Here is a 24748-nt window from a genome sequence, read left to right as displayed (position 1 = left end):
CCCAATCTTTTAGGGTAGGCCTGGTGGTGACAGATTTTCTTGTTTCATTCATCTGAGAATGTCTTAATTTCTTATTCATTCCTGAAGGATATTTCTGGTGGATATTGGATTCTGAGTTGACAGTTCTTTTCTTTTAGCATTTTGAGTAATTTTTTTGTGCCGCTCCCTTTTTCCTTCCATAGTTTCTGATGACAAATACTCTGTCATTCAAATTGTTTTTCTTTTATAGGTAAGGTGTTTCTCTCTAGCTGCTTTTAAGATTTTTGTCTTTGATTTTCAGAAGTTGACTATGATGTATCTTGGAACGGATTTCTTTGGATTTATCTTGCTTTGGGTTTACGACTCAGCTTCTTTAATTGGTAGGTTTATGTCTTCCAAATTTGGGAAGTTTTCAGCCATCATCTCTTCAAATACTTCCTCAGGCCTGCCCTCTCTCTCCTTTCATTCCCAGGACATGCACTTAAATCTTTTTTGATAATTCCATAAGTCCCTGAGGTGCTGTTGATTTTTTTTCATTCCAGTCTATTACCTCTCTGTTATTCAGACTGGGATATTGTTATACTACTGTCAAGTGGACTGTTTCTTTTCACTGTGCCCTCCATTTTGTTGGTGAGCCCATTCATTAAATTTTTAAATTTTTGATCATTATATTTTCCAGTTTAATTTCTATTTATTTTACTGTGATATTCTATTTCTTTGATGAAACTTTCTTTCTTTCTTTTTTTTTTTTTTTGCGATGGAGCCTTGCTCTGTGGCCAGGCTGGAGTGCAGTGGTGCAATCCTGGCTCACTGCAACCTCTGCCTCCCAGGTTCAGCAATCCAGGTTCGGCAATTTTCCTGCCTCAGCCTCCCCAGTAATTGGGACTACAGTTGCGCACCACCACACCCATCTAATTTTTGTATTTTTAGTAGAGACGGGGTTTCACCGTTTTGGCCAGGCTGGTCTTGATCTCTTGACCTCATGATCCACCCGCCTTGGCCTCCCAAAGTGCTGGGATTACAGGCATGAGCCACTGCGCCCAGCTGATGAAACTTGCTATTTCTTCACTTGTTTCAAGCATGTTTATAATTTGTACACTGAAGCACTGTAATGATATTTGCTTGAAAATCTTTGCAGATAATTCCAATGTTTTTGATATTTTGATGTTGACATCTATTGATTGTTTCTTTTACATTCAAGTTAAAATTTTCTTGATTCTTGGTGTAGAGAGTTATTTTCTATGGGAAGTGGACATTTTGGTTATTATGTTACTCTATCCTGGATCTTATTTACACCCTCTGTTTTAGCTGGCCTTTATTTTTTTGACACTGCTCTGATAGAGGAAGTGGAGTGCTGCCTTGCTGTCTACTGACGCCTGAGGTGGGCAGGGGCTCCTCATTACAAGGGCAGAATTGGGAGTTTTGGTTCCCCACCAGGCCTTCCTGATACCACCCTTGCTGGGAGGGATAGGAGTGCCTTATTACTGCTTGTCACATGTTGTCCACTGACACTGCAGTAAAGGGAAGTGGCCTCATTATGTCTGGGTGATGGTGAAGCCCTGACTTCTCCCTTAGCTCCACTGACACCGCCTTGCATGGAAGCAGAAGGGCACCTTGATATTGCTGGCTGGGGGTGGAGGTCCAAGCTCCCCATGAGAGATCTACCTATACTGTGGTAGGTGGGTGCTTGTTACCACTGGGTGGTGATGAAAGTCCCAGCTCTCTACTTGGCCTTCTCTGACACCATGCTAGCAGGGGTGTTAAGGAGTCATAAGACAGCCTGGTAAGAGTGGAGGTCTAAGTTCTCCACTTGGCCTTTGCTGGCCCAGGTGAGGGTGGGCACAATTTTTTCTGTGGTATTTGGCTGGACTAGGGCAATTATTGCCTAAAAATTTTCTGTCTTGCTACCTTCCCCCTTTCTGGTCCTTGGCTAAAGAGAGTTGGCTTTTATTGGGGCTTTTAATGTCTGTACTCATTTGCATTTCTAGGTTACAGAATACATGCTTCACTTAAGTCTGGGATATAGAAATCTCACATCTCTGACTTTCCTGGGGTTCCATCTACCTAGTCTGTCTGCCTTCCTCTGTGTACCTTTCAGAATTTTCTTGTGATTGTCTATGGTTTTCAGACATACTTAGTGGGAGAAAGAGTGTGAAGTACATCTACTCCATTTCCTCAGGAACAGAAGTCCCAATGTCCTTTGAAAGTTTCTTTTCTGCAGAAACTAGCCATACTGAGCTCTGTTGTTTGCAACAAAGAACCCCAGCTGATACCCTTTCCCTTTATGAAGGTCAGGAGCACAGAAGAACTGTCCTCTGAGCTGAGAACATTGATCTCATCAATAAGTTCCCAGAAGTGGTAACTCTCTGCTTTGCCTATGAGTGGCTTTCCTCTGTTTTCTCCAGATCACAAAGGTTATCTTCAGAACATGACCAAAAACATTTTGTTTTTTTAATTTCAAAAGTAATACTTGTTGCTTATAGCAAATTTAGAACATATAGGTAAGGGAAACAGAGAACACCCACATCAGAATAGCTACTGCTAATCTATGACATATAAATATTGTGTATACATATGTGGTATATAAATATAATACAGATACTCCTTGACTTATTATGAAATTACATCCAGATAAGCTCACTGTGAGTTGAAAATATTCTAAGTTAAAAATGCGTTCAATGCGCCTAACCCACCAGATATCATAGCTTCACCTAGCCTACCTTAAATGTGTTCAGAATACTGACATTAGCCTACAGTTGGGCAAAATAAGCTGACAAAAAGCCCATTTTATAATAAAGTATTGAACATATCATGTAATTTATTGAATACTATGCTGAAAGTGAAAAAAGGATGCTTGTATGGGTACTTGAAGTATAATTTCTACTAAATGTTTATGATTTTTGCAGCATTATGAAGTTGAAAAATCATAATCAAACCATTTTAAGTCAGGAACTGTCTGTATATTATTATATCTATGCAAAAAAAATACAATATGCTCTACTTTTGTTTAGAAACTTGCTTTTTCACTTAACCAGATACCTTAACATCTTTCCACTGCAATAAAGAAAGTTTTAGATCATAATTTTAATGGTTACATAATATTCCATTGCAAGAACAGTTCTTTACATATCTGTTCTGTTGTAGAATATGGAGATTATTTCCAATTTTTTTCCATTGTAGACAGTTCTGCAAGGAACTTCTTTGTAGATAGTCATTGTGCACTTATCTGATTATTTTGAGATAACCCCCTAGGAACGGAATTTCTGGGCTGTACGGAATGTACATTTTTGAAAAAGTATCTTTTGATATGTATCTTTACCTAGCCTCCTATCCTGCTTTTAGTACTAGTCCCATTGGTTGGCTCTCATTTGGCTCTAGAGTGATCTCATTCACAGAGCACCCATGGTGCCACCTCCAGCCTCCCCTCTGCTTTCTGTCCACAAGTGCTAGCTTGCAGTAGTATGACATGTGAGAAGTTAATACAGATGCTATCACACATTCCCTATTCCACTTTACCACATCCTGAGGGCCTTTCTTCATTCATGACATGGTGGAACTTCTGCACAAAGGTGGCAAGCGTTTCATTTTAGGTTCAAGTGCTTGAGGATCCAGATGTAAGACAGCAAGATTTGGGAAGTAGATGTGCTCAGTCAGTTCCTTCCCCTACCACTGACCTCTGACCTTCTGGGAATAATAGAGGTAGAGAGGAAGTAAGGGGGTTAGGCATGAATGGGAGTGGCCTTACTTTGTGTCTCCCTCCAAAGAGGAAGGTGTAACTTGGCAAGGAGGGGGATGGTAGTCCTATTTGTTTGAACACAATTTTTAAGGATGGCCAATATCATGTAAAGCCAGTAAAAGTAAAAAACAGCTGGTGGGGTAGGGCGGAAGTTTCCCATCAACTCTGAGGTTCATGAGGGGCCTCCAGGGAACCCTTATGGTTGTGTAGTGTGCACATTAAACAGACATGCTGGCCAAGGGGTCATGGAGTTGAGATCCACCACAACTTTCATTATCAACAGTTGGGCTCTGGTAGAGGACTGTGGCCATCTAGGTGAATGGGTGCACTTTTCTTTGCACAAAGTACAATCTGCTTATAAACGGTGTACCCAAAGAGTAGCATGTACCCAGAGGAGGTTTCTTTACAAATTCTTCCACCTAAGTGGGGCACCATTTTTATGCAGGCCACATAAAGGCAGATGATGCTCCTGCATGAATATACGTTGAGAACCACAATAAGTATTTACCAGTACATAGAATTTGGCCTTCTGTGTTAAGTCCCCAGTTTGCTGGTAAATTTCAAAACAAGTTCAGTACATTTCCTTGTCCCAAACTTAGAACATGACTGGTTGGGTGTGGGCAAGAGGCCAACAGCCTGTTGGAAGAGCAGTGACTGATATTGTCACTAAACTATGGAGAAACGTGCTAGGCAAGACCTTATCTTGGCAGAATCTTCTGTTGTGACTTTTTTGGGATCTATAAATCTCAACACAAGGAGACCAAGGGACCCCTCCAGTGAAACACCCTTATTTTGTAATCAGAAAATGATGACCCTGAGAAATGATAGCCTATTGTCAATGCTACAAGGTGGTGGAACTGGAACTCAAATCTGAAGTTTCCTGGCTGTGTTCCCAGGATTCTTTAGTTGGCTGTGTGATTACGGGGACCCTATTGCCAAAGAAATGATGGGGTCTTCCTCACTGATCTCTTTCCCCAGAAGGCAGATATATACTTCTTGGAAATGTTCTAGGCATGGTCCTACATCCAGGGAGGAGTATGCCTCAGACCACATGGGAAGTCTAGGAATGTGCCCTCCTGTGATGTCAATGAAAGGGGTGGTCTCTATATCAATGGCTTCTGCAGTATAAAATGCCTCCTCATTCTTGCTGTGGTACTGACTCAGCTGTAAGAGTCATATCTAGTTCCTGGGCTGCAACATGGCCACTCCAAACAACAAAAACAATAATGATAACAACACTAATGATGGTAAACACCATCATCATCTTGCTTGGTTGAGGCAGAGCACCTTTGATCTGGGGATCTCCGAGCATGTTACCAATGTGATCCAGCGGCTAGTGTCATTATCTCCCTTTTACAGACAGAGAAAATGAGACACAAGAAGTTTAAACCAGAAGCTCAAGGTCATGTGGGGTATTATTAGTTGGGACATATGAGGAGCTCGGATTGTTAGCTCTGAAGTAAAAGGTCAAGGCACTTAACAGGCTTTTGGTTGGCAATGGCTGCTGTTTATGAAGACTTTATATTTTTATAAACTATGTCATAAAAATAAATGCCAATCATTAGATTTTATTTCAAGCATGTCTTCCACAATCTTAAATGCAGTGAGCATGTGGCAGAACTTCCCCAGCTCTGAGTAACCAGTGCCACACATATCACCTCTCTAATATTCAAGTAGGTCTCCTGTAGTTCAGGAAGGTGAGCCTAATCTTCTCTACCAGGACTCAAAGCGGGCATTATGTGGCAGAGGAAGCACTGGTCAGAGTCTTGGTGACCTCAGTTTGAAACACAGCTCTGCCTTTATTAGCTGTGCCACCTTAGAGAAGGCACTTAAATTCTTTGGGCTCCCTCCTTCAACTGTCATGTGAAGAATTTGCAAGAAATGATTTATGTCATGTTTTTAAAATGAATTCATGGCTTTGTGAAAATTCATCCTACTGCTTTTTTTTTTTTCAAGCTTTTTCCCAGAGGCATCAGAGAACCTGCCTTTTCCTAGGTTTGAGCCTTTGGAATACTCCACATCTTCTTATATGTTGCTCTATTATCATTTTTCAAAGAGTTTCAAATTTTTGAAAGCAACAAAGATTCAGTCATAGTTCAGTGAAGGAAATAGACACCAATCCAGGTATTTCAAGTAGAGAGGGATTCAATTCCGAGAATTCAGAGCATATAGAACTGTTGTTGAGGGCTGGTAGAGTGGAAGTCGATAGATATTACACTATCTCAAAGTCATTCCATTGTAGCTGTGATCTAAATGTCAGGGAACTGCTGCCCCTGCTGTTTTCACTAGTGACTGGACACTGAAATGAGGACTCTCTAAGCACTTATGTCTCTATTATATTGTTGCTTCACACAAGGGCATTACTGGAGGAGTTCAATTTGCCTCCAGAACCATGCCTTTAGGGGTATCTCGGAAATGTTGATTTTTTTTTTCTAGCTCCAGAGTTATAGGGAATGGGAAATTACTCCCAACAGTCCTATTTAGCACAAACACTGCAAATGTCACCTTCCCTGCTGTATTAGTCAGGATAGGTTCTGCTACCCTGTAGTCATAAACAACCCTAAAATTTCAGTGACTTAATATAACCAGTGTTGATTTCTCACTCACCAAATACCTGGTGCAGGATGGGTAACCTTCCTCCTTCTTATAGGCATATCATCTTCTAGAACAAATGACCTTCAAGACATCAAGGCAGGAGAAGAGAGAGAGATGAAGGAGGCACATGTGTCATTAACCACTTCAGCTCAGGAGTGGCACGTGTCACTTATGGCTGTAGTTTGTGTCCAAAGCTAGTCACATGGCTCACCTAGCTGTGAGGCAGACTGGGAATACAGGGAAGCACATGGAATATTTGGTTAGCACTCACTGTTTCTATTAGTCATGGTAAAAAGAGGAGGTGTTTTGGTTTCAAGTTGGGGTAAGCCTGGTTCTTAATCTCTCTTTCCTTCTCTGAAAGTGCTAGAAGACACAGATTTTAGGGTTTCTCCAATGCCAATTTAAACCCATTTCCTATTAGAGGTTTTGGAACCATAACCTATAGATCTCTGTGGCATCTTTGGAAAATCAGAAAAAATGTTCTTTCTCTATAAATAACTCTCTGATTGATCTAATCTGGCACCTAAAACTTCTACCATTAATATGATCTTTTTGAGCCACCTTAAGGATACGCGTATTTCAGTAAGTTAAACAATGAGTCCTCTTGGATTATATTGGCACACTTTCAGGAAGCAGCATGTGGGATGAATGTGCTGAAGGCACGTATGGAGGGATGAGAAAGGAAAATTGGTGTTAGGGGATCCTCTAGATCAGCAAGAGGGCTCTGTGGACATAGAGCTGAGGATCAGAAGGGAGAGGACTGGTTACCTCAAGGAAGAGAAGGAGGCTTCACAAAGATTCTCCATATCCCCTATTTACCAAGGCCTGGATGTACTGAGTCCTCTGGGGCAGCTACATCTTTACCCAACTATATCCAGTAAGGTCACAGGTTCTCTGGACTGAGCCTGCTTTTCGAAGATAAACTCAGAAAGAGCTACCCAACTAAAGTATAGTGAAGAGAAGTGAAGTTGAAATGTATTAGCTGATTAATCTTCCCTGGCTTAGAAACCAGCAGGTCTGCCCTTGAGATTGGAAGATGGATTTTAAATTCTGACTCAGCCACCTACTCACAGGAGCTCCCATGGACTTGTAAAACAGCTGTGTGGCCTTGGGCAAGGCACTTAATGTTATTGCACTTCTACTGGAAGAATTCAATGAGGAATGCCTGATAAGGCCAAAGTAGAGACTCAGTGGATCCAAGCTCAGCGTCTCTTCCCATAGTTATTTCTGTAAAATAAGGTATGTGAACCAGATCTGTCTCCAGAGTCCTGGATCTCCATGGTTTTCTTAAGGGACAGAGGAGATGAGGAGGAGGCTGAGCTGGGGAACAGCATTTGGACTCTCCAGTCCTGTTTAAACCAGAGAAATCCAGGTAAGATTTAGTTTGGAGAAAAATGTGTTTTGCTGTGAAAATGAACCCTGAAATCCTCTGGAGTGGGTGATCACTAGAATTTCTTCTCACTAACACATTAACATCCCAAGAAATAGTAATGTTTGTGAAAATGCCTTAAAAATGATAACACACTATACAAATGTAAAGCTATATTATTGTCATTATCATTTTTCATTGTGATTTTAGCTTGAATTTTGGTCAGAACAGGTCATGTATCAGCCTCCATAACTCTTCCCAATAGCTCCACTAAATTATTGCAAAGCCCATTTAAAGTGAGATTGCTCAGATGAGATGAGAAGCTCCTATCTTTTCTTAGGAAGGAATGTGTTTTTGCAATTCAGTTCAATGCATTTATTGATATTACCATATCTAATATAGTGATAGGGTGTTTCTATCTATCGCTGTCTTTCTTGAAAAACGAGATTATCAGCAGGGCATGGTGGTGTGAACCTGCAGTCCCAGCTACTCAGAAGACTGAGGAGGCAGGATCATTGGAGTCCAGAAGTTCAAGACCAGCCTGGGCAACATAGTGAAACCGTGTCTGTAAAAAAAAAAAAAAAAAAAAAAAAAAAATCCAAACAAAGTTTCAAAGGATTTACAAATATTTTACCATTTGTATAAAATTTCAAACCATGCGACTAATGCCAAATATTGCTAATGGATACTTGAGTATATGATAAAGTATAAAATAGGTGTAGAAATGATGAACCCATGATTCAGGAAAACGCTTAATTCAACATCTGGAAACCACTCATGGCATAGAGTAGGTATTTCAATAAATACTGTTAAACAAACAAATGACTGGCACTTTCTGGGGAAGGTGGAAGAATAAAAGTAAGGGAGGTGTGCTGAGACTTTGGTTTTAATATCTCGTTTCTTAGGCTGAGTGTTACACAGGCATTCGTAATCACATATACTTTTGTACACTTGATATATATGTGTGTGTGTGTGTGTGTGTGTGTGTGTGTGTGACAGAGTCTCACTCTGTTGCCCAGTCTGGAGTGCAGTGGTGTGATCTCAGCTCACTGCAACCTCTGCCTCCCAGGTTCAAGTGATTTTAGTGCCTCTGTCTCCTGAGTAGCTGGGACTATGGGCAAGCACTACCACACCCGGCTAATTTTTGTATTTTTAGTAGAGAAGCGGTTTCGCCGTGTTGCCCAGGCGGGTCTCAAATTCCTGGCCTCAAGCGATCCTCCCACCTCAGCATTCCAGAGTGCTGGGATTACGGGCGTGAACCACAATGCCCGGCCTGAAATATTTCATAATTTAAAAAACTAAACCCAAATTCAGATGTCTGCTTCCAAGGTGCTCACAGGCCAGACCTAGGATGGTTACTACTAACTGATATTTATTATCCCAGCACCAGCATGTTTTGGCTGTGTGTCGTGGGTAAGTTATTCACCTTTTCTGAGACAGTGTTACCATTGTAAAATAGGGATAAAAGAGTTTAGACCTTGCCGAGTCCTTCAGATTAAAGGAGATAATCAGTACGTGGCACTGAGTACCTGGAATATATTAAATAGTGTGTGCTCAGAGATATGATCGCATACAGTATCTTGGATCTCCCCAGCAACTCTATGAAGATGAGGAAACAGACTCAGGCAGCTCAGAGCCAGAACATGATGTTGCTGGAATTTGAACCCAAACGTTATCCAGGCTGAGTGCTAAAGGAATTGTAAAAATAGAATTAGCCTGTTGCCTGTGTCTCCCTCTTTCTTTCTTCCTCTGTGTTCTCTGACCTGCTAGCACCAGTGGGAAATTTACAGTGTTGGCCTCAATGCTGTGTGCACACTTGTCTTCAGCTCCCTGAGTTAGCAGAGCATTGCCCCAACTCTGCCCTGTGTCCAGCCCATGTGCCTTACAACTTTCTGTTGCCAAAAGAGAGCCCTGCTCATTCTCTAGACTCAACCAACAAAAGCTGCCTGCCATTTTTAGAACACCCATAGGCACTGAGAAGTGCAGAGCTAGTGTCCTGAGCTTGGTAGCCATCTTGCTTGGTGTTAACGAAGAGTAATTAAGTCATCTCATAAAACTCAGTGGTGGAGGTTATGGTTCAGAGCAAGCTGAGTCAATGTCAAGGCCATTTTGGCTTCATCTGGTTCATAGCCCTACGTTTCTCTTCTGATGGTTCAGTTCAGGGGAATGAGAATCAGTCTGGATGTAAGAACACTTGAGTTTGAATCTGTCTCCTCCAATCACTAGCTATGTGACCTTAGAAAAGTGACTGAACCTCCCGAGCCGCTGTTTCCTCATCTTAAATGGTGATAGTAATCTTCCCTTAAGTCTCATCATACAAAAAGCTTTCAACTCATTATATTATTTAAGCTGTTGAGCAGCTTAAATAATATAATGAGTTGAAAGCTTTTTGTGTGATCTATTATTAGGCATGCAGATAGTGTTTTATAAATAGGAGGATAGAAATTGGAAAAACAGGATTCTGAAGGTTGGACTCATTGCATTCTTTGCAAACTGCCCCCTGAGCCCCAACTCTTCTGTTGGCTCAAAGTCACTTCTCAGAGCAAACCAGATTGTCTTGAACCCTGCTCTTGCCAATATCTCCTCCTCTTCCCTGATGTCAGATTGGGGCTGAAGTTGTGGTGGGTGAGGGGAAGGCAGGAGAAATAAAAAAAATGATGTTTTAAGAAAACCTATGGTTTTCTCGGATGCAAAGGCATAAGAATCATACACTGGACTTTGGGGACTCGGTGGAAAGGGTTGGGGGTAGCGAGAGATAAAAGACTATATACACTGGGTACTCCTCAGGTGATGGGTGCACCAAAATCTCAGAAATCACCCCTAAAGAACTTTCTATCTATCTATCTATCTATCTTATTGTGTTTTGGGTTTTGGGGTACATGTGAAGAACATGCAGGATTGTTGCATAGGTACATACATGGCAATATGGTTTGCTGCCTTCCTCCCCATCACCTATATCTGGCATTTCTCCCTATGTTATCCCTCCCCAGCTCCCTACCCCCCGCTGTCCCTCCCCCCAGTTCCCCCCGACAGACCTCAGTGTGTGATGCTCCCCTCCCTGTGTCCATGTGTTCTCATTGTTCAACACCCACCTATGAGTGAGAACATGTGGTGTTTGATTCTCTGTTCTTGTGTCAGTTTGCTGAGAATGATGGTTTCCAGGTTCATCCATGTCCCTACAAAGGATACGAACTCATCTTTTTTTATGGCTGCATATTCAGGTATCCAAACACCACCTGTTCCCCAAAAACCTATTGAAATAAAAACAGAAATTCTTTAAAAGAAAAAACCTACAGTAGTCTTGGAAGAAGCACGGTGGTGAAGTGGAATAGACGCAGGCGTGGAAGTGATGTGAACTTCGGTAAGTTGCTGAACCTCTGAGCATTCCCCTTTTCTGTCAATTCAGGAAACAGAATCCCTTACTTGTACAATGAGTATTATAAGGATCAGTTCAGATGATGCATGTAAAGGTGCAATGTGGGACTGGCAGGTAGTAAGCATTCCATAAATGGCAGCTATTAATAACTAATAATCACTGAGTGGTGGGCTGCCTTCCATGAAAACATTCCCAGCAAGCTGCTCTTTGGAGCCATCTCTGTCCAGTTCTTTCCTTCCAAAGCTTTTCTGAATATTCATTTGTTCCAGATTTCTCCTGTGTACAAAGCTGAGGAGTGAGAACCCCCACAGTGGGGCTTGCACAAAGATAGCCTGGGGGGGGACTTTTTCTAAGAGCTATGACTTTGAATGGTCTCTTCATCGATGCTGACAGATGAGGGCTGGTGGAAGTGGTCATGTTTTAAAATGTCTGATGTCTGGAAATACAGATGTGCACATAAAACATTCGTTCATTCAAGATGGAATCACTGTTCCAGACACAGAGACAGGGACTGGGGGTAAATAGCACACAAGGCTTGATTCCTGTCCTCATAGAGCTTACTCTCTTGAGGGGAAACAGATGAGTAAATTCAGCAGAGTAAGGGCTCTAATTGGGTAAATGGGGGCTGGGCTGCCTGTGTCTTTGGGTTGGTATGAAGGCTGCTGATCCAGGGTGCCAGGAGACCTGGGTTTTTGATGCAGGCTCTGTGACTTTGAGCAAGTCATTTCCAACTTCTGACCTTCCATTTCCCTGGCTAAAATTGGGGGCTTGCCATACTTGATGCTGTATTGTGTGGGTCTTTGCAGCTCTGACATTTTTTTTTTCTTTTGGTCACTCAGAGACTCCAGGATTGGGCGAACAACCTGTATTCTGATTTAAAGTGTGAATCTAATAATTTCAAAAAGAAAGAGACTAAAAGGGACAAACTTGTTTCTATTTATTTTCCATCCTTCTTTGGGGAAGCATAACATTTGAAATCAAATTCTCGCTGGCTTAGCCAATGTGGAGACTTCCAGGGGAAATTCTCACTGCTGGAATTTAGAGAAGTGGCTTAAAATGACCATTGCAACCGAAAGGAGAACAGTTTTTTTGAAATCTATGTAAAATCATCCATCTCTACAGATGGATGATGTGCTGCTGCAAATGGACAGAGTACGTCTGGACATCCAGGGTGAGCCCAGGGATCCAGAGAACGGACTGGCTGACCATAGACAGGGTGACCTATCAAGGTTAACTGTGGTCCTGATCTATGTGGTCTCTTCCTAAGGGAAGATTTTTCTCATGGTTGTTTCCTTTTTCAGCAGGTGTTTGTGAAGAAACTGTATCTGTAGTCTCATTTGGTCCTTGCAGTGACACTGTTGGCGGGATTATGATCAGTAAGGGCTGGCAAAGCACCAGGAACCATGAGAGCAGGAAGCCTTTTGCTCCACTAGGTAGATGGACCTAGTGACCGCTGGCACCATGTGTGAGGGGGCTGCCTGTCAGGAGCTGTGGCCGTAGCTAGGGGGTTACAGCTGCCACCACAACCCTGGCCCTGTAGGGAGGGAGTGGGGGAAATAAAGAGTTCACATCACTCTCCTGTTTTCCTGGAGTCTCCTGCTGGTACCTTGCATTGTCTGAGTCTAACTGGAAGCCAGAGGGCAAAGGAGGTACCTTTCCAGCTCTGCAAATTCTCTTCACACAGGGCCAGGATTTCTGCAGAGAATTTGCAGAGCTGGAAAGCAGAGCAGAATCAATGCCAAGCAAGAGACTCTGCAGACTCTCATAGTCTTGGGATCTGAGAAACCAGGTCTCCAGTGAGCATTCACTTAAGCCTGTGCACCTGGCTTTTTCTTGCTTTCTCTCCTACAGCAGCAGCAAAGGAACCATGGGCCAAAGGGGCTTGTTGAGTAGAGGTGGGCCAGCATTCTAAAGAGGAGTGGAGGAGAAACCTGATTTCTTTGACTCACCCTATCTCTGAAGATGAGGGGCAGGCACAGACCAGCCCTCTCCACAAAGACAAATGTATTCTTCCATTCACAGGAGGGGTAGGAGACCCTAACATTTGTTAAGTATCTATTACATGGGGGGTATGGATGTAGGCCCTTTGTGTGTTTGCCTCTTTTAATTCTTTGTTGATCAACTCAGGAAAATAAACAGCTCTAGAACCAGCTGTCTTTGGAGGGTGCAGGCAGGCCTGGCTCTAGAAAATCTGGTGACACTGACCAAGTTTGACTTCAAAGCCTTCCCTCTTCTCTGATTCTGGTGAGCCCCACCCTAGCCCCATAATATGGCCAAGCACCCAGATATTGCTTCTATCAGGAGAAAATAAAATGCCTGATGAATTTCTTCATTCAAGGTGTTAGGAACTTAATGTGTTTCCCCTCCCAGGAGAATTTGTGTTTTTCAAGACAGTCAGCGAGTGGGTGGCGCTGAACTCAACTCAAAAGAGTGAATCACTAATAGTGGAATCTCAGGCATCCAGGGAGGTCCTATTTCTGGGGTGGGTTCCTTCCTGGCACTTCATTTTCTACAAAGGTGGCAGCCACCTATTGTCTCTAGAAAGGAGGCTGTCCCTGTGGGTGCGGTGATGGTGGGAGAGGAGAGGCACCTGCAGGCGGAAGCCAAGGTCATCTGATACTCAAAACCAAATCTGTCCCTTTAAAGGAGAAGCAGCTTAAAAATCTACACAGCCTCCCGAGTGAGGGGAAGAATTCCCGCTCTCCTCTCTGAAACAGGGTTTTCTTCACCCAGAGCACGGTGCTGTTGTTATGCAATGTCCCTGTTGGCAAAGATATTTGAACCCCTTGTTTTCAGGTCTGTGTCATTTCCAAGAAAGAGCAGTGGCCTTTGAGTAGGACTGGGCTCCTGAATAGGGGCCCTGGTGCCAAATGAGGGAGCCAAGAAAAGGCAGAGAAGAGGAAAGTCCTGACTTTTACTCGAAGATGAGACAGCCAGCCCTGTGGCAGCCAGGTGGCAGCCCTGTTGTTCTGCAGTGGTCTTGGGGTCAGAGTAAGGGCAGAGCTGGGCTGAAGGCAGAAAGGCCAGGACAAGCCAGGTGGGAAGGGCAAAGTCTCCTGCAACCTGGTGAGAGGATGTGGGCTAAGCCACTCTCATCTGTAGCTGAAGGCTTGGTGGAGAATGGCCCTCAAGATTCAAGTTCACACCCATGGATTTATAGAGGGCAGGGCTGGGGCAAAGGTTTTTCCCATTATACTTAGTAACATCATCAACAACAATAATCGCTACTACCATTTATTGAGCATTGACTCAAAAGACAGGCCCTTAACAAAAATTATTTACTTAAATCCTTACAAAGGTTCTATTCATTCACCCAACACGTGTTTACTGAGTTCCTACTATGAGTCAGGCACTATTCCAGGTGCTTAGTGTAGATCAAGGGACAGGATAGACAAAACCTCTGTGCTGGTGTCAGGGTTACACATGCAATTAACAGCACACAACTCTAGGGGGCATCACACAAGGGGCCACCTTATGAATGGTGCACTCTGGTGTTGAGCATCCTGGTAGCCCCTTTCTGTGGTGTTTGCATTCTAGTGAAGGGAGTCTGATACCAGTGAGGTAGATGTTATTATCCCCTGACTACGGTTTAGGAAACAGAGACATAGGAGTTAAGTAACTTGCTGAGTTTTTCAGCCAAAAATGACTGATCCATGATTTATACTGAAGTCAGTCTTTGCAATTCACCTGTGCCACATACTTGTCTTTCTCTCCCTGGTGGGCACAGGGAGGAGGGAGTAGCCAGGCTGGCCGGGTGAGTGCTGGGCTGGCTGGCCCAGCAGAGTCACCGTGTCCTGACTGGATGGACAAGGACTGGGTAAGAGGTAACAGAGAATCCCTTGGTGAGTCTAACTTAGCTATGGGAAGGCTTGCTGAGAGCAGCTGCCTCCATGCAAAGGTTGGGGTGACTGGCCTTTAATCCTCCCCAGCTGAGGATTTATTCAAAGAAGTCTGTCTCTGGGGATACCCCTCTGTGGTCTTGAAGGGCCAGAGTTAGCTGTTAGTTCATCCATTTATTTATAATTCATTTGTTATTTTTTAAAAAAAGTCCTAGCTATGTCTGGGGGCAAAGAAGTGGGTCCAGAGACCTAGAGATTTGCAAGGGTAGCTTCTAAACTGTTTTGGTTCAGAACAGAATAGAAAGGATCCTCAGGTGACCTTGGGTCTGCTTCCCAAGTATATTGGGCGTATGCAGCAAGAACAAAGACTGCACTCTACTCTGGTAAGCTCAGCCTGCTAGGGTTGGATGGAGATTTTTTTTTTTTTTTTATGAGTGATTTACTTCCAATTATGTAGTCACTTTTGGAATAGGTGTGAGGTGGTAATGTATGTTTTGTGTATTTGAAGTGGAGAGTTCCATAAGTGTTTATTAAGTTTACTTGTTCCAGATCTGAGTTCAAGTCCTGGATGTCCTTGTTAATTTTCTGTCTCGTTGATCTATAGAATCGTTAGCTCTTCTTGTTACATTGATCCTTTTGCCATTATGTAATGTCCTTCTTTGCCTCTTTTGATCTTTGTTGCTTTAAAGTCTACTTTATCAGAGGTGAGAATTGCATCTCCTGCTTTTTGTTTAGTTGTTTATTTGTTTATTTTTACTCTCTGTTTGGTTGGTAATTCTTCCTCCTTCTCTTTGTTTTGAGTCTTTGTGTATCGTTGCATGTGAGATGGGTCTGGATGCAACAGATCGATGGGTTTTTGCTTTTTATCCAATTAGAATATATATAAGTTTAATACTGGCATTTGATGCTAGCTGGCTGTTTTGCCCATTAGTTGGTGTAGATTTTTCATTGTGTTAATGTTCTTTGCTTTTTGATATATTTTTGGAAAGGCTGATATTGGTTGTTCCTTTATATGTATAGTGCTTCTTTCAGAAGCTCTTGTAAAGCAGGCCTGGTGGTGGTGAAGTCTCTAAGTACTTGTTTGTTCGCAAAAGATTTAATTTTTCCTTCGCTTATAAAGCTTGGTTTGGCTGGATATGAAATTCTGGGTTGAAAGTTCTTTTCTTTAAGGATGTTAAATATTGGTCCCCACTCTTTTCTGGCTTGTAGGGTTTCTGCTGAGAGATCTGCTGTGAGCCTGATAGGTTTCCCTTTATGGGTAACCTCACCTTTCTCTCTGGCTGCCCTCAGTATTTTCTCCTTCATTTCAACCCTAATAAATCTGGCAATTATGTGCCTTGGGGTTGGTCTTCTTGAAGAATATCTTTGTGGTGTTCTCTGTATTACCTGGAGTTGAATATTACCCTGCCTTGCTAGGTTGGGAAAGTTTTCCTGAATGATATCCTGAAGAGTCTTTTCCAACTTGGATTCATTCTCTTCGTCACATTCAGGTACACCAATTCAACGTAAATTAGGTCTTTTCACATAGTCCCATATTTCCTGGAGACTTTGCTCATTCCTTTTTATCCTTTTTTCTCCAATCTTGTCTTCTCGTTTCATTTCACTGCGCTGGTCCTCAACTTCTGATATCCTTTCTTCTGCTTGATCAATTCGACTGTTTAAACTTGTGCATACTTTGCGAAGTTCTCGTGTTGTGTTTTTCAGCTCCATCAATTCACTTATATTCCTCTCTAAATTGTCCATTCTCGTTAACATTTCGTCAAACCTTTTTTCAAGGTTCTTAGTTTCTTTGCATTGGGTTAGAACAAGTTCTTTTAATTCACAAAAGTTTCTTATCACCCACCTTTTGAAACCTGCTTCTGTTATTGGAACACACTCGTTCTCCATTAAGCCTTGTTCCATTACTGATGAGGAATTGCGATCCCCTGTAGAGGGAGAGGCATTCTGATTTTGAGTATTCTCTGCCTTTTTAGGCTGGTTTCTTACCTTCATTATATATTTATCCCTCTGTCGTCTTTGTAATTACCGACTTTCTAAATGGGTCTCTGAGCGGACGTCCAATTTGTTGATTCCCAGCGCCGAAATCTGAGCAATCCACTGCGCCGGCCAAAATAGCGGTGTTAAGATTGATGGTGCTTTTCTGCCTGGGAATCTCCGGACTCTGCACCAAGAACTGCTGCGCTAAGGCACCAGCAAAACCGCCGTACCGGCCACAAGAGTCACTCTGGCAACCTGTGGGGCTCCTCCGCTGGGAATCTCTTGGTCTGTAAGTAACAAATATTCGTCTGAAAGTGTGGCGTCCTCTCGTTCTCTGTGCTTTCACTGGGAGGTACGAGCCAGAGCTGCTAGTGATCAGCCATCTTGGATCTCTCTCTGGATGGAGATTTTATAGCAATGAGCTTGGAATCTCACCTTTGGGCCAGATAGGGTACTACTCCAGACATGATGTAGGGAGAGCCTTGTCTATATTCCTCTACCTTTGTCCAAGCCTGCTTTGTCCTTCCTCTTGACGAGGATTAAAGATAGCCTCTGGGTATGCATCCCCTTCTTTCTTCCATCCCCGGATATACCTGTGTGTGCAGTGGGCTTCTGAGACCTGGGTGGGGATGCCAGAGACTGCATGCCAGATGTTTGGGATGCCAATCCTTGGGACTTTGAGGAGGAAGAGAGGTTCTGAGGGGTATCTCTCTATGGGACAGAGTCAAATGGAACACATGCAAGTCCCTTGGAAGGCTGGTATCTAAGTGTTGGTTACACAATGTCCATTCCTTTTCCATTGTTTGAATTTCTCCTTCTCTATTCTTTCATCCTCACTGGCATCTTGAGCCCAGGTCTGGGGTGAGAGAAAGGATGGTGTAGGTGAATTAGCAGTTGTTACCAGAGGAAGGCAATAAACCCAGAAAAAAGGCCATGTGACTTCTGTCTTGGGCCCAGTGTGATGCTTCTTGTTAGGCTAACGTGAATCCTGGGACTCTTCCTGAGATTTTGTGGGAGAGTCTTTGTGCTGGTAACAGAGGAAGGAAACCAGAGTTAGAGCTGGTGGGATGAAGCAGTGGGAACACTGATTTCTCCTTTTTTCAGATTCAGGGATTTCTTCCTGTCAGAGACATCTGTGAGGGAGGGATGGGATTGGGAGTGAGGAGAATCCCTGCCCTCTCCTCTCATCCAGTGGTTCCAGTGCCCACACACCAGCTCATTAGATGGACATTTTGATTCCCCTGAACATGTGCATTCTTTAAATCATTGCTTGTCATTAGCTCCCGGGAGAAAATGGAGGGGCTGAGATATTAGTGAGAAAACATAAAGTTAATGGAATGATGGAGACTGGGAGAAGGGGAATGTTAGAAGGAAGTGAGCGAGGTCTACTAAAAGCAAACTTTATCTTCTTCTCAATTTTTCCTAAGACTCGTGTTGCCTGGGCAGTCTCTTTTTGGAAAAGAAATTTTCATGACAGTTTGGGCCAGGGATGACAAATAAATGTCTGACAAGGTTGCTGCCAGCCCCTGTCTCCCAACACATTAGCAATGGCACACACCACTTCTCCTCCTCTCTGTGACTATAGACGCAGACCCATCGCAATCCAGCATCCTGCATGGCCCCATTGGTCAGAGTTGACATTTGCAACGAAGCCACTTCCCTATGCCTGGTTAGGCCTTTTGCTATGAGTTCTCTGGAGTTACCTATTTCCAAGGAGCTCCATCTTATTCTTGTGGTTTCCATAGGACCTGGAGCCCCAGAAGACAATCCTGTGTGGATTCACAAAATGCCCTCTGGATTTGATGGCTGTCAGTGCATACTAAGCCTGACTGACTCACTGGTAGATACTTGTTTCCTCCACTGACACAGCTGGTTCTTAGGCTCAGCCGGAGTTCGGGCTGAGACCTCTCATTGCACCATATTCCCTCTGTTACTAATGAGGCGTTGTTCCTTAATTACTAGGTGCCAGATACTAGAATTGCTTTTCTTTGTTTCAAGGGATTTAGCAAAGGGCTTATAAATATTTGTTATGTCTGGCATGAACTGCCTGATTTTTTCATTCTTCAGGTCACTGAGTAGGCAATCAAGGCAAATCCAAGTTAGCTGGGAATCAGAATGAAGGGAGACCAGGAAAAGTCATGCCTAGAACACCAACAGCTGTGGGATTTATCCTCATTGTACCTTTCAGAGCCTTAGATAAAATCCCTCTGGATATACTCTGCTTGTTTATTTAAAGGAAAAAAATCAGAATGTGGGAGAAATGGGTGCTTTGGGTAATTTCGTATTCTAATAGATGAACATTAATGAAATTACAATATTAAACTACTAATAGCCCTTGCTGTAAAAAACTCTTCCAAAATAGCTGAGTCTAAGTTTCCTGCCTCAGTGTGTCCCACCTCCTGCTCTCGAGTCCTTAATGATCCAGAGTTTCAAGGCCCCAGTACCCTAATCTTGAAAACAGAAACTTCAGAAGTTTAAATATATGATCCATCAAGAAACTGTCTTTTTTGAATTAAATTCAAGATAGTTAAAAAAAATCAGTTGTTTGTTTGTCATGAAAGCTAAAAAATTAACTGAAGGTACAGGCTAGTTGGAATTCCAGTTAATGGATGGGCTCTTTTTTCCTTCTTGAAGAAACTTGTGCCCAAGGGCAGACTGAATCCTGGTGGTCTGTGCTGGCCGCCTTCAGCAGAAAATGGTCTGAGGTTCTGATGGTCATCATTCTCAAAACTGTCCCTGCCAACACACTCTGTAATCCCAGGAGATCACCTGACCTCTATGAGCCTCAGTTTCCTCCTCTGTAAAAAGGGCAGGGTAATCAAGTTAGGCAAAACATTTAACCTAAATGAGGAAAATGTATTATTAGTGCCCTGAAAACCATGTAGAAAGACATTAGACATATTTATTCAATATCATGTTGAAATTAGTTTTTTAAAAGAAGACTTACTGGATTTTCCAAGAACAACTAAACTGAGTCCTTGTAGACAGTTTAGAGAATACAGAAAATTAGAAATAGGAAAAAACAAAACAAAACAAACAAAACCATCAAACAAAGTCTACTCAAATACAGGTACTCTTAACTTTTGGTTTATTTCCTTCTAGTCATTTTTAGGTACATTTTAAAATTGTGGTAAAACATATGTAACACAGAATTTACCATTTTAGCCTTTATTTATTTATTTATTTTTGAGACAGAGTCTTGCTCCGTCACCAGGCTGGAGTGCAGTGGCATGATCTTGGCTCACTGCCACCTCCACCACCTGGGTTCAAGCGAGTCTTGTGCCTCAGCCTCCTGAGTAGCTGGGATTACAAGCACATGCCACCACGCCTGGCTAATTTTTGTATTTTCAGTAGAGATGGGGTTTCACCATGTTGGCCAGGCTGGTCTCGAACTCCTGACCTCATGATCTGCCAGTCTCGGCCTCCCAAAGTGCTGGGATTACAGGTGTGAGCCACTACACTCAGCCTCATTTTAGCCATTTTGAGGTGTAGAGTTCAGTGGCATTAAGTACATTTATATTGCTGTGCAACTATCACCACCATCCATCTCCAGATTTTATCACCCAAGACTGAAACTCCATATCCACTAAATGATAACTCCCCATTCCCCTCTTCCTACCCTGGTGACCACCATTTTACTTTCTGTATCTATGAATTTGACTTTCTTGGTGCCTCTTATAAGTGGGATGATTTTCAGTCACTTTTATAATAGGTTATCTTAAAAAATATGAATGGAGCCTAATGAATATTGAATTTAGTGTACTGGCTTCTTTGAACATTTCGGCATCATAAGCATCTTTTTGTATTCTATACTCTTCTTGTATTGCTATATTATATAAATGAACATCTTTTTTTTTTTTTGAGACAGTGTCTCACTCTGTTGCCCAGGCTGGAGTGCAGTGGCACAATCTTGGCTCACTGCAACCTCTGCCTACCGAGTTCAAGTCATTCTCCTGCCTTAGCCTCTCCAGTAGCTGGGACCACAGGCGCACGCTACCTTGCCCCACTAATTTTTGTATTTTTAGTAGAGATGGGATTTCTTCATGTTGACCAGGCTGGTCTTGAACTCCTGAACTCAGGTGATCCACCCACCTTGGCCTCCCAAAGTGCTTGGATTACAGGTGTGAGCCACTGTATCCGGCCTTGAACATCATTTTTTTTGAGACGGAGTTTTGCTCTGTCACCAGGCTGGAGTGCAGTGGTGCAATCTTGGCTCACTGCAACCTCCACCTCCTGGGTTCAAGCAGTTCTTCTGCCTCAGTCTCCCGAGTAGCTGGGACCATAGGCGCATGCCACCATGCCTGGCTAATTTTTTTGTATTTTTAGTAGAGATGGGGTTTCACCATGTTGGCCAGGATGGTCTCCATCTCTTGACGTAGTGATCTGCCCACCTCGGCCTCCCAAAGTGCTTGGATTACAGGTGTGAGCCACCGTGCCGGCCTTGAACGTCGTTTTTAATGGCTGAACATTATAGAATCCAGTGGGTGTACCAGCCATTATTAGTCTTCTGTTGTTTCCAAATATTTGCTGTTTTAAACAGTGTTGTGAAAACATATTTTTGGGTTGAACTTTTATCATACTGCAAGGCACTTCCTCTGTGTGAATCAATAAATTAATTACTGGTTTATAAGGAATGTGAAACTTTCAGGCTTATAATCTGTATTACCAAATGACTAGGAAAAAAATGTCCAGAAGGTGCCATTCCCAGATGGAGTGGGTTGCCACCAGGGGCTGTGAAGCTCTAATCTTAAAGGATGTTGAGTATTGGTAGGGCTGATTCAAGTGTTAGATACCTAGTAAGGATAGGAAGGGCAGGGAAGCTTCCAAAATTCCTATGTAGGAGAGGTGTAGGGGTGCTGATCTCTTCATGAGCGGTGATGGGAGTTTTCCTCGAAACAGCATGCACAGATCAAGCACTGTTCGTTCCTTTAGATTGTGTGTTTATTAGGGGCGACTTGGAAGGTTGCTGGTGGAGATTATGGGTAATCTAAAGCCAAACTCCAAACCAGCCCTTGGTTCCCCTACCTGGGAGAGAGTTGACAGTAGTCAAACCTCTCCCATCTCTGAGATTTTGTGATTCTAGGACTCTTGTCACTGCACAGACTCTAGCTGGACCCAGAGACTCCAGCCACTCACATCACCCTGGCTCATCCATAACTGTCTTTTGTTTCACCTCAGACATCACTGAGAGGTGGCTGCCTCCTCTCCCTTCCTAGGAAAGCCCATGTCACAATAAGCATGCCTGTGCTTCTCCTCAGTGCTTTCTTGGTAGCACCATCTGACAAACACTGCTCCCGGCTGCCTTCAGCTGCTCTCCAAGAAGACGTCATAACCACAAGAGATCCGAATCAGCCCGTTTTTTCCCCTGTGGCACTGTGTGCTTTGGCTGCCTGGCCAGAAAGTTGGGACTGTATTTACCTATCATTTTGATACTATCTTGGGGTGTAATTGGAATTGAGCTGTTAGTGTGGAAACTCTTACTCAGAACACAAAGGATTGAAGAGCACTTGAAGGCTGAACTCTGGAAGGACACTTCCCTGAGGCCTCTTGGCATCTGGCTCTTGTTTCTTGGAGCGGTGGTATGGCCAACAGGTGGATGTTTCCTTTGGGAGCAATTTCTTGCTTTTTCAGTAGCTCTGGGCTGTCATTGAGCCCACTGTTCCTTGTCTTCTCTGCATTGCTTGGTGACGATGTGGGTGAATTACTCCACAGTTCAATTCCAGTGACAGAGCAGTCACCATTTGTTGGTTCTAATTGTCCCTATGGGAACTCTGGTATGCATCTCACTGTGTTTCTCTTGAATGTGTCTGGGGTCCTTCAAACAGCTTCATGTCCCTCTCAGTGTGGACACTGAGATTCCAACTCAGATTCTAAGTCAATGGTCTCAGCCTTTAGAACCACAGAAGGAGGCCAGGCATGGTGGCTCATGCCTGTAATCCCAAAACTTTGGGAGGCCCAGGTGGGTGGATCACCTAAGGTCAGGAGTTTGAGGCCATCCTGGCCAACATGGTGAAACCTTGTCTCTACTAAAAATACAAAAATTAGCTGAGTATGGTGGCATATGCCTGTAATCTTGGGAGGCTGAGGCAGAGGCAGGAGAATCGCTTGAACCTGGGAGGTGGAGGTTGCAGTGAGCCAAGATTGTGCCGTTGCACTCCAACCTGGGCAACAGAGCAAGACTCCATCTCAAAGAAAGAATAAAACCCACAGAAGGCACAGAAGAGGGAGAGATCATATATGACCTTGTGTGTGTGAAAAGTCCTATTATTGCTACCCACACCAACAATATTAGTGGAAAAATGTCTTCAAAAGACATTCATTTCAGTGATACAAGAGATTTGTTTCTTTTCTTAATTTTTCCCTGTACAAATATGTAACGATTTTTTAAATCACATCCTCTCCCCCCCATTAATTGTATTTATAGGATGAGATTAATTCTAACACAATAGCAAATGATGTATGCACATTTAACACAATTCATGAAGGCATGAAAGGGCATACAATAAATTTTGTGAATTCCACACTAGATCATTCCTTGCCTTTCTCAATTGAGAGGTGGGCTCTGACAGTGCCCAAGAGAAGAAAAAAATCAAGTGTGACAGTTTAAAAAAATATTTTAAGTATTAAACTCTTTATTATGGAACTTAAAACATACACAGAAGTTGGCAGAATGACATCGTGTACCCTCAATTTCTGTCTCCAAGCCTCAACAGTGATCAACCTGTGGTCAGTTCTGCCTCTTCTGGCTCCCATCTGCTCCCTGACTCCAGTTTATTTTGAAGCACGTCTCAGACATCCTGTCACTTCAGCATTGCACTCTGTATGTCCCAAAGGTAAGCATTCCCTTTAAAAAAATAGATCCACTTTTTAAATGAAGAAAAATGAGAGGCATTTTCATAAAGGTCTTAGAAAGGGAAGAAACTATATTTCTTTACTTTAAAAATGTATCAGAAAATGAATCCATGTTTACTGCTTCTAACATGGATACCATAATAATAGGATCATTCTATTATATGTAGTCTAGTGAGATCAGTTTTTCAGATAAACTTAGAAGGGCCATTAAGTAAGATATGTCATAGTTTTTAGTTACTTGCTGAAACCAAGACTTTAATTCTGCAGAACGTCATACCACGATTCCAAATTGTACACATTGAATGTATTTGTCCAGAGGTAATCTCAGATCCACTGTATATGTTTCCATTTGCCTAGCTATGGGGTTGGTCATGTCAGTTTTATCCAGACCAGGGGTCTCCTAACTTTTCTTTCTTTTTTTTTTCGGAAACAGTCTCGCTCTGTTGCCTGGGCTGGAGTGCAGTTGCATGATCTTGGCTCACTGCACCTTCCACCTCCTGGGTTCAAGCAATTCTCATGTCTTAGCCTCCTGAGTAGCCGGGACTACAGGCACCTGCCACCACACCTGGCTAATTTTTTTTGTATTTTCAGTAGAGACGGGGTTTCGCCATGTTGGCCAGGCTGGTCTTGAACTCCTGACCTCAGGAGATCTGCCTGCCTTGGCCTTCCAAAGTGCTGGAATTATAGGTGTGAGCCACTGTGCCCGGCCTCCTAGCTTTTTTTGGGTGCACACTTCTATCACTAGATAATTCTTCTATCACTAGATAATTAAGCATGTACTCATACTATTTTCCACAATGTAAGTTATTTATTATAAATTGCATTATGTACTCTATTATGCTGGTAAATTATATTCATTATAAAATAGAAACTAAAGGGATGAAATGAGAAGTAAAAGTGAGTAGCAATTCTAATATCTTCATCTTCCCTCGGTGGATCCTCTTGCACATACCCCCATTTGCAGACCACTGGAGAAGGCTGTGGGAGGCAATATTACATCCCATCCCAGTGAGGTGTGTGGGCCG

At 42.9% G+C, this 24748-nt stretch overlaps 1 long non-coding RNA gene across 3 annotated transcripts in view; it reads left to right on the top strand.

The window, feature by feature from the left end:
* The first annotated feature begins 1521 nt into the window (after positions 1 to 1521).
* LOC105717270 (uncharacterized) overlaps positions 1522 to 24748 on the top strand; it is a 41245-nt gene continuing 18018 nt past the window's right edge. The window contains exon 1 of one of the 3 annotated variants that reach the window (XR_001107494.2): positions 1522 to 1654. This is a non-coding gene — a long non-coding RNA (uncharacterized LOC105717270). Of the gene's footprint in view, positions 1655 to 10842; positions 11041 to 23492; positions 23705 to 24748 lie in introns of those variants that run through there. The other 2 variants (XR_001107495.2, XR_010338403.1) reach the window with 2 other exon arrangements.

The sequence above is a fragment of the Aotus nancymaae genome, unplaced genomic scaffold, assembly GCF_030222135.1.
Source record: "Aotus nancymaae isolate 86718 unplaced genomic scaffold, 86718_ANA_hifiasm-v0.15.2.pri h1tg000059l, whole genome shotgun sequence".
Taxonomy (NCBI): domain Eukaryota; kingdom Metazoa; phylum Chordata; class Mammalia; order Primates; family Aotidae; genus Aotus; species Aotus nancymaae.
The sequence above is the reverse complement of the archived record's forward strand: the minus strand, read 5'-3'. Positions and strand labels throughout refer to the sequence as shown.